Source organism: Sitophilus oryzae, unplaced genomic scaffold (genome assembly GCF_002938485.1).
Source record: "Sitophilus oryzae breed Bouriz unplaced genomic scaffold, Soryzae_2.0 scaffold_2008_pilon_pilon, whole genome shotgun sequence".
NCBI lineage: Eukaryota > Metazoa > Arthropoda > Insecta > Coleoptera > Curculionidae > Sitophilus > Sitophilus oryzae.
Genome location: NW_022146734.1, coordinates 2,095,389 through 2,107,713, shown reverse-complemented (window position 1 = coordinate 2,107,713; position 12,325 = coordinate 2,095,389).

The window sequence follows — 12,325 nt, the reverse complement described above, 5'->3', positions numbered from 1 at the left end:
TGATTACTTCAAAATATTGTGGAAAAAAACTGTATAAAACTGAAAAAATTTAATCGAGTTTTTTTTTAAATTACGATATGTGTTAATACAAAACAAGCAAGGGTGTTAAATAAAACACCGCCATACCAAAAAAAATCAAAAAAGATTTCTTACTTTCAAGCTCAAGCAACTTCCCGCATTTATTATTACATTTATCAATATAACTTATCTACAAATAAAAAAAAATAATATTGTAAAAAATAATATATATTATATTAAACACAGCATAAATAAAACAAAATATTTTATTAATAATAACACTTTCTGAATTTTATACCTTAAAAATTGATTAATTAAGTTTAATCTTATTTTTTTAAACCAGTATCTTTTGACATTATCTCTCTGCAGTAGGTACTAACATTTATTATTTACCTATCGTGTGATGCTGTTTTACAGATACTCCAGTTTTTGGTACCATTACGAGATGGTAAACAAACTTTATTTGTGGCTAATACAACTCTCGGACAAGCTGTGTCTTTGGCGGTATCTGGGCACCGAATATCAACTGTGAACTATGGTCTGGGTTAACTTTTAATTTTTAACTCTATAGGGTTGACAGTTAATTTTTCAATTTTACTCCACTTCATTTTAAAAAACAAGAAACACAAGTAATAACACAGACCAAAATGCAATATGCAAAACATTTATCATTTCTATTCGACATAATTTGATACAAAATGATAACCTATAATTTGGCAAGAGTTTGACAACTCTTAAAAATCTTAAGTCGAGTTCATACGCATCGGCGTCCGTTTGTCGTCACTTTGTCGTTCATCATTCCGTCAAACCAATGATATTAAAATATGATCTGTCATTTTTGAAATAAACCAATAAAACTGGTTAAAAACAACAAGAGACGATGCCAAGAAGGATTTATATATAAACCAATCCATAGGTAACTTAAAAAATATTAGAATTTTTTTTACTGAAATAAATGGATCGGTATGGACGTCATCTGCTTTTTTCTGTCATCGTCTGTCGAAATCTTACCTGAGAAAAAAAAACAGAATATATATACTTTAATAAGTATCTATTCTAACTAATGCTAGAATGTAATTAAAAATTAACACGTCTGCTGTTTTTAAGACCAGAGTGAATAAAACACCCGAGTTTATGTTTGCAGTCACAAGTCATTAATTGGAATAAACGCGAAAAAAGGAAAAAAGTAGACCAAACTAAATAGGATTTGTGATTGAGTATCTGCGAACGACAACGAATCCGCTTGGTCTGATGCACGGAGAGAAGCCATTATAGAGCTCCCAGCTCTAAACTGTTCCGATGTCGAGTCTCATGTCTGAAGGCAAATCCGCCAGGCCTGCGGCTATTTTGGCAAATATAAAAGCGACTGGGAGATGGAGCGGGGGTGGAGGTGCAGGGAGAGCGACTATATGGAGGTGAATTTCCATTTTATCAGCCTTATACAGGACGAAGATAACGGGTGAATAATTTAAATGGTGGAAAAGGGCGTATGGATGGGCTGAGTGTAGGTGTGTGCGTGTGTGTCTTTTGTTATTACTATGGATAACAAAGAGTGAACAAAAAGTTCTTTCAAAAATGTTTCAAAACGAATACATTGAAAATGCAGAAGGTTTCTTTTTTAATATCAATTTTCTACAACAAATACAGAGTGTTTCAAAAAACATGTGCCATCTCTCATGGTGTGATCCCTCACGTAAAAATTTGGTGGCACGGCATTGCCCCCGCCAAGTCGAGCACAACCGTACCATCCTTTTATCGATGGTACTAGCTGCACTTTTGACCACCCTCGCATTATGCTTTTATGCCCATTTGGTCGGTATTAATGGCTTGCAAAGCAACAGCCAATGATTTTTCAAACCACTGAGCGCTTTCGGGACATTTTATTTTATATTCAGTAGGCATGATTAAAAAAAGTTACTTTTTAGTAAATTAATTAGTAGGGGCATCTTTACCTTTCAAATTATGTCAGACCATAATAGCAGTAGGTAAGCTACTGCCGTATCTAGCAGGAAGCAACTGATAAGTCACATGATTAGGAATTTACACGCTGTGGCCATCTCACCCGGTGGGGCATCTGTACCGGACTTACCCTATATAGTAATCGAGATGGTAGATTATTCTTTCATAATTATGGTGCTGTGCAGTTGCCAAGTAATTTAAAATAGGTCCCTTTATCTTAAAAACCATTATTATTTTTTTAATTTACTGTAGGTAGCACTAAACATCAATGATCAACAAAATATCAAGAGACAACTTTTAATCGGCATTAAATGGCCTACACAATTTTGCCAAGAAGAGAAAAAAGTCAGTGGCGCACATATTTTTTTTTTTTTAGAAAAATATTCCCATCATTAATTCCAATTATAAACCGGATGTTGTAGTTATAGGCAACTTTCCCTAGAAGGTTTTTGATAATTTCAAAGGATTCTCAATAAATCATCCTAGTCAAGTCAGTCAAATTTATCAAATTAACAGTGTTGTAACGTTTTTAGTTCGTTACATGTCTTTTTTATATATAATATATGATGTCTGGCCTATCATCACCGGATTCCCTCTCGTTCAGGCCGGATAGTTTATTTGACGCGTAATTTTTACGTTCCCTAGTCGCCAACCCTGTGATCGTTCGACACAACCCTGTTACTATTCTGTGAAGGCGCGCGCTGTCAACATCGCTTCTGTCAACTCTCCGTGCTTAACCTCACTTTGTTTTGACGCTCTGTTTTATCCCAGCTTTTAGAAATGGTGATTATTTAAATCTTGCTGTATAATCTGAATCAGCTGCTATTTCAAAGCAACAGGTAAAGATGAGATATTATCCTTTTAGATTCGATATTATTATTGAATATTTTTAGGGTAGAGTTACGGATGTCCCAACTTGTATTTGTGTTTTGCTGGCACGTTGGCGTCCCTTTTCTTTTGTCCTCCAGAATGTCACATGGAAGAAAGGACATGTTGTTTATTATTTATTGAACCCTCGGAAGTATTTCGAGGTAGGTTCATTTTGTTTATTAGACGGTGTTTGATTTTAAACAAGAGTTTCGTGTTCTTAGGGTCTTACGGACGGACATTGTTTTACGGACAAGTGTCCAAGGTATGGACTATTTTTCAAGGTCCTAGTAGTGTCTCTTGTGCCACTATCTTATGGACGGATGTCCCATGGACAAGTGTCCCCAGTAGGATTGATTTGTCTTACACATAGAGTGCCCCAGCGTGGATGTGGCTTGAGCCCCGTGCTGCTTCACCCCCATTTCTAAGCCTGGATCGCCGACAGACAGTACAGAGATGCTAGACCTCCTCGCGCTGCTACTGTTTGAAGCAGGGTTACATAAAAGAACAGCTAAGTGTATATTTAAGTTCTAGTTTTGCATTTAACATCTAAAATGTTTTCAGTCTTAAACAGTAACGTACATTTTAAACAATAGCGTACAGACTATATTTAGTGGTTAGATTATTAAGGATATTTATGTCGATGCAGTAGTAAAAGTGTGATTTAGATTTTAGATTTCATAATATCACGCATTGTAATAGTATTACTTTCTATAGACATTATTATTACGCTATACTAACAGATGAATAACGAGATAGATTCTAGAATCTACAGGTTGCAACACATCTGATTTAACACCGTATAAATTTAACAATTTAAATAAAGTAATGCTACTTTTCCTATATTTTCTATAACGTTACACGCATTGTATTTTCTTTATAGTCTTTTCATAGAACGTATTTAATATTATTTACATATATAGTTTTACTCAACAAGTAACCACTATAATAATTATATTAATTGTACAATGCTATTTACCATCAGAATTCATCACGAATAAATATAGTCATTAGTTTTAAGTATTGTACAACTGTGTTTTCTTTCTCTGTACATGCCTGGCGCCCAATATCTATATATCTTTTGTTTATTATTATTGATTAATTTTCTCTCTAGTGAAATACCTTATCCACGACTGCTCTCCGATGAAAAGCTGCCGTTCGCAGTGGTAGTTGTTTAAAAAACGCTACAGTGTTTGTAAACATAATAAAAATAGAGATTTAAAATAAATTGTTTATTAATATACTAAAGTATATTATTTCATCCTCGCATTTCCTTTCATGTTATTTAAAAGGAAGAGACTTAAGGCACGAGACCCTATATACGGTGAAAGAAAAACAGCAACCCTTAAGGTCGCCAAGGTCACAGAGGTAGGACGGTCAGCGTGTGTGTTGTCATAGTATGTGGGGTAAAAAGGAGGTTCATTTTAAAATAAAGAAAACTAGTTAGGGGACAGGGTAAGAATTTTTAGTAGACATAATCACATTATAGTATAGAGAGTACCGAGGTGAGTACTTACTTATTGGCAGTAAGTAAAATGAAATAGTGTTAGGTAAAGAATTACTTAAATAACTCATATATAAACTCATTAGCAAAATTAATACTTTTTTTTCAAACGTCACAAAATTATTAATTTTTGCGACGTGATTAACAATATAAAAATGTATTTTAACGCGTAGTAATAAAGCATAACCTTTTAAATCATTTTATATTATTTGGAACGTTTGAAATTGTTTATAAACTTATTTGTGGCGTTTGAAAAAAAAATTGCTAAAAAAAAAGTTCTATTCGGTGTAAAAATGACTTTTGTGTTTCGGTTGTATGTCAAAAAAGTGTCAAATTCAACGAGCGTAACCATAGTATCTCGATATATAATTACTTACAAGGTATTTTTTTTTGGAGGTGTAAAATACCTTTACGTACGGAGTGTGGGACTCAATCTCTCCTTAAGCTGCCTGGAGGACACAACCCACTAAACGTCACCCCCTTGCTCCTGCCACGTCTACCTGGACCCGCTGGACGCATCTCCTCAAGTAGACGCCGGACTGTTCCTTTTTTGTCATTACCCCTGCTCTTCGCTGTATTTTGCCTCTAGTATATTTCGAGCCAGTTTTGAGATGGCTTCAAAGTTTTCTCTTCTTTCTGTTACCGATTTTAAGAAGGTATCTGCGGAGATGTTGCCACCAATCGTCATGCGTGCCTCACATCTTTCCTGTTCCCATCTTGGACAAGCAAACATTGTGTGTTCTGGAGTATCATTGGGTTCAGCACAGTATCGGCATTCCGCGACTTCCCTCTTTCCAATTTTACACAGGTAACTCCCAAAATTTCCGTGGCCACTCAATATTTGAGAAAGATAGAAGTTTACCTCTCCATGCTTTCTTTTAATCCACATATTTATATTTGGGATGAGCTTATATGTCCATCTTCCTTTTAGTGATATTTCCCATTCTGCCTGCCACTGCTGCACTGTGCGGTTTCTCTCCATCTCTCTGCTTGCCCTGGTTTGTAGTTCACCCTTGAGAAAGAGTCGTTCTCTTTCTCTTGAGAGAAGATGCAAGGGCACCAGACCCGATATCACCAAGGCTGCCTCAGTTGAAGTTGTCCGATACGCCGAGCAGACCTTCAAAGCCATGACTCTCTGTGCACCTTCAAGTCTTTTTTTATTTACGTGCATATTGGTTGCTTCGTTCCACACAGGTGCTCCATACATAATAATATTCTGACACGCATATGCTAACACTCTTCTCTTTGCTGGTGTTGGGCCCCGAACGTTTGGCAGTATTGCGGACAACGCTTTAGCAGTTCGTTGTGATTTCAGACACACCTCCTTGATGTGCAGGCCCATCGTGAGTGCACGGTCTATGTGGAATCCAAGATAGTTGACTTGCTTTACTGGATTTATTATTATATCCTTAAAATTAAACCTTATATGGTCAACTTTTCTCTTGCGGCTCAGTAAAATCGCCTCTGTTTTTTCCACAGCTATTTCGAGTCTATGCTCACGCATCCATCTGGCTATGATCTTTACTGTATCATCCACAGTCTGCATTAGGTCGAGGTCGTTTATTTTTTTGTTTCTTTTATTTTTTTTTTGTTATTATCACAGCAAGATCATCGGCGTTGCAGATCAACTCTGTCCCACCTGGTATAGTAAGCTCCATGACACTATCGTATAATATGTTCCTACAAGGTATAACTTTAAAGCTTTTAAATCTTGCCAATACTGCCAGCAACTACCAAGAAAATGTTCCTGTGCCCTTTACCACCAGCCGCCACTGACCATTTGTGCTTTTAGATAAGAAGCTCAAGATAATAGTTGTACTCTCTCCGCTCAGTGGGTAAAACTCCATTACCCCGACCTCTACTATAAATAGTAGAATTTTCAAAACATGTTGCTAGGCTCGTTTTAAACGTACAATGCCTTTGTACCTATCCTGTGCTGATATTCTGAGGCTTGTTTACTTTAGTCTAGTACAGTCGAACCTACAGTATGGTCTGATATCCTGGGGATCTTCCTCTCACTTTAAAAGGCTTCACATTCACAAATAGATTTTCAGATATACACACATGGCCAAAATTATGGCATACCTATATCGTTTAAAAATAAACGGAAAGGAATTTAAAGAATCTTTTTTTATACATTGCATTCATAATCTGTAATAAACATTTTTTTGTTAAAATGGATATGCTAAACAATGTTTATCGTTCAAACCCAATATTATTACAAATTCTTGCACATTTCGATTTGTGGTCTCTTGGGTTTCAGAAGGAATTTGACAATTGTTTTGGCCGTAAAATGTCTAGAAACATTATTTCACAGTTTAATAGAGTCAGAATAGTAACACTGTCTCAACAGGGCTACAGTTGGGCTACAGGCAAGTTGCAATAGCTGAAATTGTAGGAGTTAACCAAAGCGATGTTACGCGAATATTAAAAAAAATCAAGGAGACAAACGAGGTTACAGACCGGTCTGAAAGAGTTAGAAAGAGAGTTACTACTGCTGTACAAGACCGTCAAATATCCCTAATTAGACAACGCAATCCCCTGCTTTCTAGTACTGCTATTAAAAATGAGTTAGCTCGCCTTGAAGGAGTAAATGTTTCAAGAAAGACCATAGCAAGAGGACTCCATGACAGAGGATTACATTTAAGGAGGCCTCTACGTGTTCTGAAGCTTAATTTACAGCACAAAATTACGCGACTACAATGGGCTGAGGAGATGAGAGCAAATGAACCTAATTGGAATTTCGTCATGTTTAGTGATGAAGCAAGGATAAGCCTAAAGGATGATTCACGGTACACCGTGACGGGCCGGAGCCGTGCGACGGTGAAGGCACAGCCAAACATTGTCAAATGTTATTTATACTTATACATTCATGCTAAGCCGAGCACGGTCCGAGCTTCGCCGGAACGCGTCCGTGCCCCGTCCAAGAAATGTCGGTGTACATTTTTCCTCGGATCCGCTACGTTCCGGCCCCGTTGCGGCAAACATAAATGAGCCGCCGCGGCTAAATACTTCGTTCGTCTACGGACCTATAGCGACTGTTTTCTAGCAGTGTTGCCGCACCCAACTTTTAGCGCGTACCACATTATAAACTAAAAATGTACCACTTTGGTACAATTTTTTAAAGCACAACAAAATACATCTGCAAATGACTTTAACCGGTTTGGTCGTTGTGAATTTCTTCATAAATTTCTACATAAAAAAACTTCCTGGAGAAAGACACAAATCGAGACGAGAAACATGAAATAGAAATTCAGAAAACCCAATTATAAGTATGTATAGATTGAAGAAATGTAAGTAATTCTAATACTACACACGATACTTGGAAAATTTAAATTTTATTTAAAAAAAACGCAAATATAGAAGCATGTTCGAAACAGCAAATTTTTAAGTTTTTTATTCGGGTTATTTAATATAGTCAACCCTATAGACATTACAACGTTTATAATACGTCGTTAATTAATGCGGTTTGTCTCCGAATGGTATCGTTAAGCGCGTTTAATGCAATATCAACGACGATAATTATTAAATATCTATTCATTTTCGGTGCGCGTGGGAAATAATTATTGTACCGAATCATCCTGGATTTGAAAATGTAGTACCACTGTACCAAATAGAATTAAAAGTATCAAATTTGGTACAAATGTACCACTGCGGCAACACTGTTTTCTAGAATATAATCGACACGGACATGATCCCCGTTGTCCACTCGGTGTTGCATATATTGAAGGCCCGGCCGTGGCTCGGTGTCTACTTTACGGAACGTGCCCGGCTCGGGTACGGTCCGGTGTACCGTGAATCATCCTTAAGTCAGACTCGCGACGAACTTTGGTCTGGAAAGCATCTGGAAGACGAGCACGCTTGAATACATGGGTATGGGCAGGGTATAATGCACGGAGCTCGAACTCCCCTTGTTTTTATTGATAGCGACAAAGACAGTGGCAAAATTGAAGAAATCAGATATTATTATTATTATTATTCGTACTTCTCGCCGCTAATTAGTACTTATACCACCTACACCCTCATACCCAGTCCCATCCTCCACATCTCACACTCCCCCTTTCAACCGGTGTTTGAAGGGGGGAACCCCCCCTCCACCTTCCTAGCACCATCTGATCCTTTAGCGACCACGACCACAGAGCTGGAAGCAGCGGCAGCGGCAGCCGTCCTAATTAATCATCCTCGACATTGAGAGCGTTTCGTTGTCGTTGGGGGTTATTTATCACGCGGCGGCTGCCTCGATCCCTCGCCGCCCCTGGGGTAATTACCCGGCTAGTGGTCCCGCCCCCTCGGCCAATAACAGACCGAGTTGGTCCGTCTCCCGGCTCCTCGCACCCCCCAAACGGGATCGATCGGCCGAGGGTTTGCGCGCGCACTTCAGTGGCGTACAGAAGGGACAGTGGCCGGTCCAGCACGTGCGATACGTGTGTATTGGACGAGAGAGGGATGTGGGATAGGGGCGGATGGCGGAGCGGGAGGGTGTAAAGGGGTCGGGGGTGGCGCGGTCGATAGCCTTGGGCGATGGAGTGACGAGATTCTCCGTGTTGGGGAGTGAGGTGACTGGAATAACTTTTTTTCTCTCTCTGTGGATTTTGGGGGGTGATTTTACCGGTTTTAGAGAGTCTTAGCAGGGCCATGTAAATGAAATATTAAAAATGGTTCCAGCAAAAGTTTCCCAATTATGACGGGTGATGGCACTGATCGTCAAAATTTTTGTACAGGGATTTTGCTTACCGACAATACGACGTGAGCTACGACCGGACCAGGGCCAATCAGAATGATCAGTCTTTCTTGGACATTTGCCGCGGAAGTGTGTGTTAATCTGTGGTGTTAATTTCTGTTGTGATAAGTGTGGTTGTGTTTGCAGTTTGATTTTTCGGTTTTGATATTATGTTAAAATTAATTTTGAAGTATTGTATCACCTGTTTTTATGTAATAGTACTTTTTTTAGTTCTATGATCTGATATGTTATGATTTGTTAATGTTTATTTAACAATGTTATACCAAAGAGGTTATACTTAATATATCAATTTGCATAGCCTAACTTTTTTATCAATAAACTTTGTTATTTTCAGATTATTTAATTCCTTTTGTTTCCGTTTGTAATTTTATTTTTAAGACATATTATGTGATTGTTTCACATAATATGTTCTAAAAATAAAATTGCAAATAGCGAATAAAAATAATTAAAATAAAAAAGTGTATTTTACAATTCCCCCCGGCCCCGCACCCCTTTAGCTAACCTGTAAATGTCAGCTATGTCGAGAGATGGCGTTACGAAAATGGAACCGATTTATTACAAGGAACTTGGGCTTCTTTTTCTTTAGTATATTTTGTGAGTCTTAGTTATTAGATTTTAGATGGATAGATACTTACTAAATATCAGGTATAAGTTTTCTCTGTATGGGTTTCCTGAAATCAATTACAATTTATTCGGTTTCTTAATTTCACCACTGTCTTTGTCGCGTCGCCGTCGTCTGGACAAAGGACTTAATAGCCTTAGTATCGTAGGATAGAAAAAAACGGCGTCAAAGACGGCTGGGGACTGACAATCGATAATAATTTTGGCGAGGTCAATCTCTAAACGTCATTTATTAAAAATTGACATAAAACTTGTCAAAAATTAACACTAATTTTACAGAGATAAGAAAAAGATAGGAGTTTCCAGATGCACAAATCTATTTCCAAAAAAAAAAATTTTTTTCTCGAATTTTAAACCACACCATTTAAAAATCATTTTTACTCACTATAAATATATTACTCACTATAAAAATAAATTGCAACCTTCTAACTACCGGCAGTAAGCACCATGAAAATATAAAGAAAAGTCGGGACCCAGTAAATAACGTCTAGGGCTTGACCTCGCCAAAAATAATCGATTGTCGTTCCCCAACTGTAAGTTCCCCAGTTATTGTCGTTCCCCAGCTATAAAGCACTTACTATACTATTATTGTTAACGGTATCAGGTTTACATAACTTTGACTCCATGTCCAGATGTTTAACAGATACGAAGAAGTCCTTTGTCTCATTAGCGTAACTATAGCAATACTGGGGTGGACCTAAGGGGGGGCTGGGGTTGATCTCATGGGGGGCCTAGAGCTTCTGTTTTTTTTTTTAATGAAAAATATTTTTAAAAAACACATTTTTTTAATAAAACGTTTACATGAATTTCTCTATCAATAAATTTCATAGACTTGGTTATCAAACCGTGTTCCCGTAAATTACTTAAATACCTACAAATTTTCTAAAAAAAAATAAAAATTAACACATTTTTTGAACAGAACAAAATAATATTAACTAAACAAAACTACAAAACATCATTTTTACTGCATCACAAGCAAATAAAAATTGATATGTAGCCAAGAGTCATAATTCAGGATTTCTCTGGGGGGTGCCCAGCTGTACCTAGAGAAGGCCCGGCACCCCCGGGCACCACTGTTGTTACGCCAATGCTTTGTCTTACGCGGGTGTTACGTTTCTTGAAAACCCAGTGCGAGTGCGTCTCAAACGTGGCTCAGCCCTACAACTTTTTTATTTTATCAGATAAAAAAACGAGATTTGGTATGTTAGTATGTGACATAAATTAGGATTGATTGACGATTGACGTATTCAGTTGTTTTTGGTCACATCCTGTTTAACCGGAAACGACTACAACTTTTGATTTTTAAATGGCACCCTCATATTTTTAACTTCATTCAATAGAAAATAACACTCTGAATGGAATGTCATATAATATATCAACTTTTGACGTTTTCGCTTTAAAAAAATCGTATTTTAAATTTTAATCTAGAATGTCATGGTTGTGTTAAAAACACTAATGTTTAACAATCAAGCAGCCTTGGAAAAAATATTTTATCGTCTAATATGTTTTTTGTCATACGCTCCCAAAAACAGCTATTTTACGGACTCATTTCAGTCCGTAAAATGTTTCTTTTTCGGCCTAGGCCGTAAAGGTCGTCATGGCAACCTTTATGGACTAAAATGTCTAAATTCGTTATTTGGTTGTTTTATTTTGTCATTCGAAATTTGTCACAAAATCACATAAAATTATACATATATTTATAATTAAATTATTAAATACTAACAATATCAAAAGCTAAGTTATTTGTTTAAAGTAAGTACCTAGGTACCTATTTAAAAGAGGCTTTTAAATTAAAATATTCTTAAATTACAGTCACAAACAAGACATAATCATGTGGTACATTTTTTGGCCTAAGACAAGCATATTTTCTATACAACTCAACTGGATTGACAACGTTCCCTTCGTTCACCACCGGAAACACTCTTTTGATATTAGTTTTGTATCCGCAAGGGTAACTAAAAGGCAGCTGTTGTCTTTTTCTATGATGTCTTGCACTCGTAGAGAGTACAATTCTTCTCTTCTACATGCTCCACAAAGGCCAATGACAAGAGCTACCTAAAAATCAAATACAATGGAATAAGAAACCATCTATATATTTTAAAAATCATTATCGCAAACTTACCTTAGTAAGTAAATAAGTTTCATCACTAGCCGTGGCCAAAAAATCACCGATCTCTTTTATGGACAAAACCTTAGACTTTTTTAGGCTCGTAACCAACCGAATTCCTCTTCAAAAAAGCAATAAGTTTTGGAAATTTGTCAATATAAATATCTTCTTTAACACTTAACACTGCTCTCAGCATGGAATATTTCGACCAAATTGACGATGGTTTGAATGTTTGTGACTGTAATTTAAGAATATTTTAATTTAAAAGCCTCTTTTAAATAGGTACCTAGGTACTTACTTTTTCGTGGAAATAATTTAGCAATACATCTTCATTTACAACGAATACGCCATTTTTGTCTTTCCATTCATTAAAAACATCATATTCTTTCTGGTAAATGGCACGAGACTTCACAGGAAGTAAATCCAACACGATTTCTTTGGCCTTATTAGCAATATGTTCGGGATTTTGGAACATTTTAAAATTGTTGATGAATTTGTGTGATTTTGT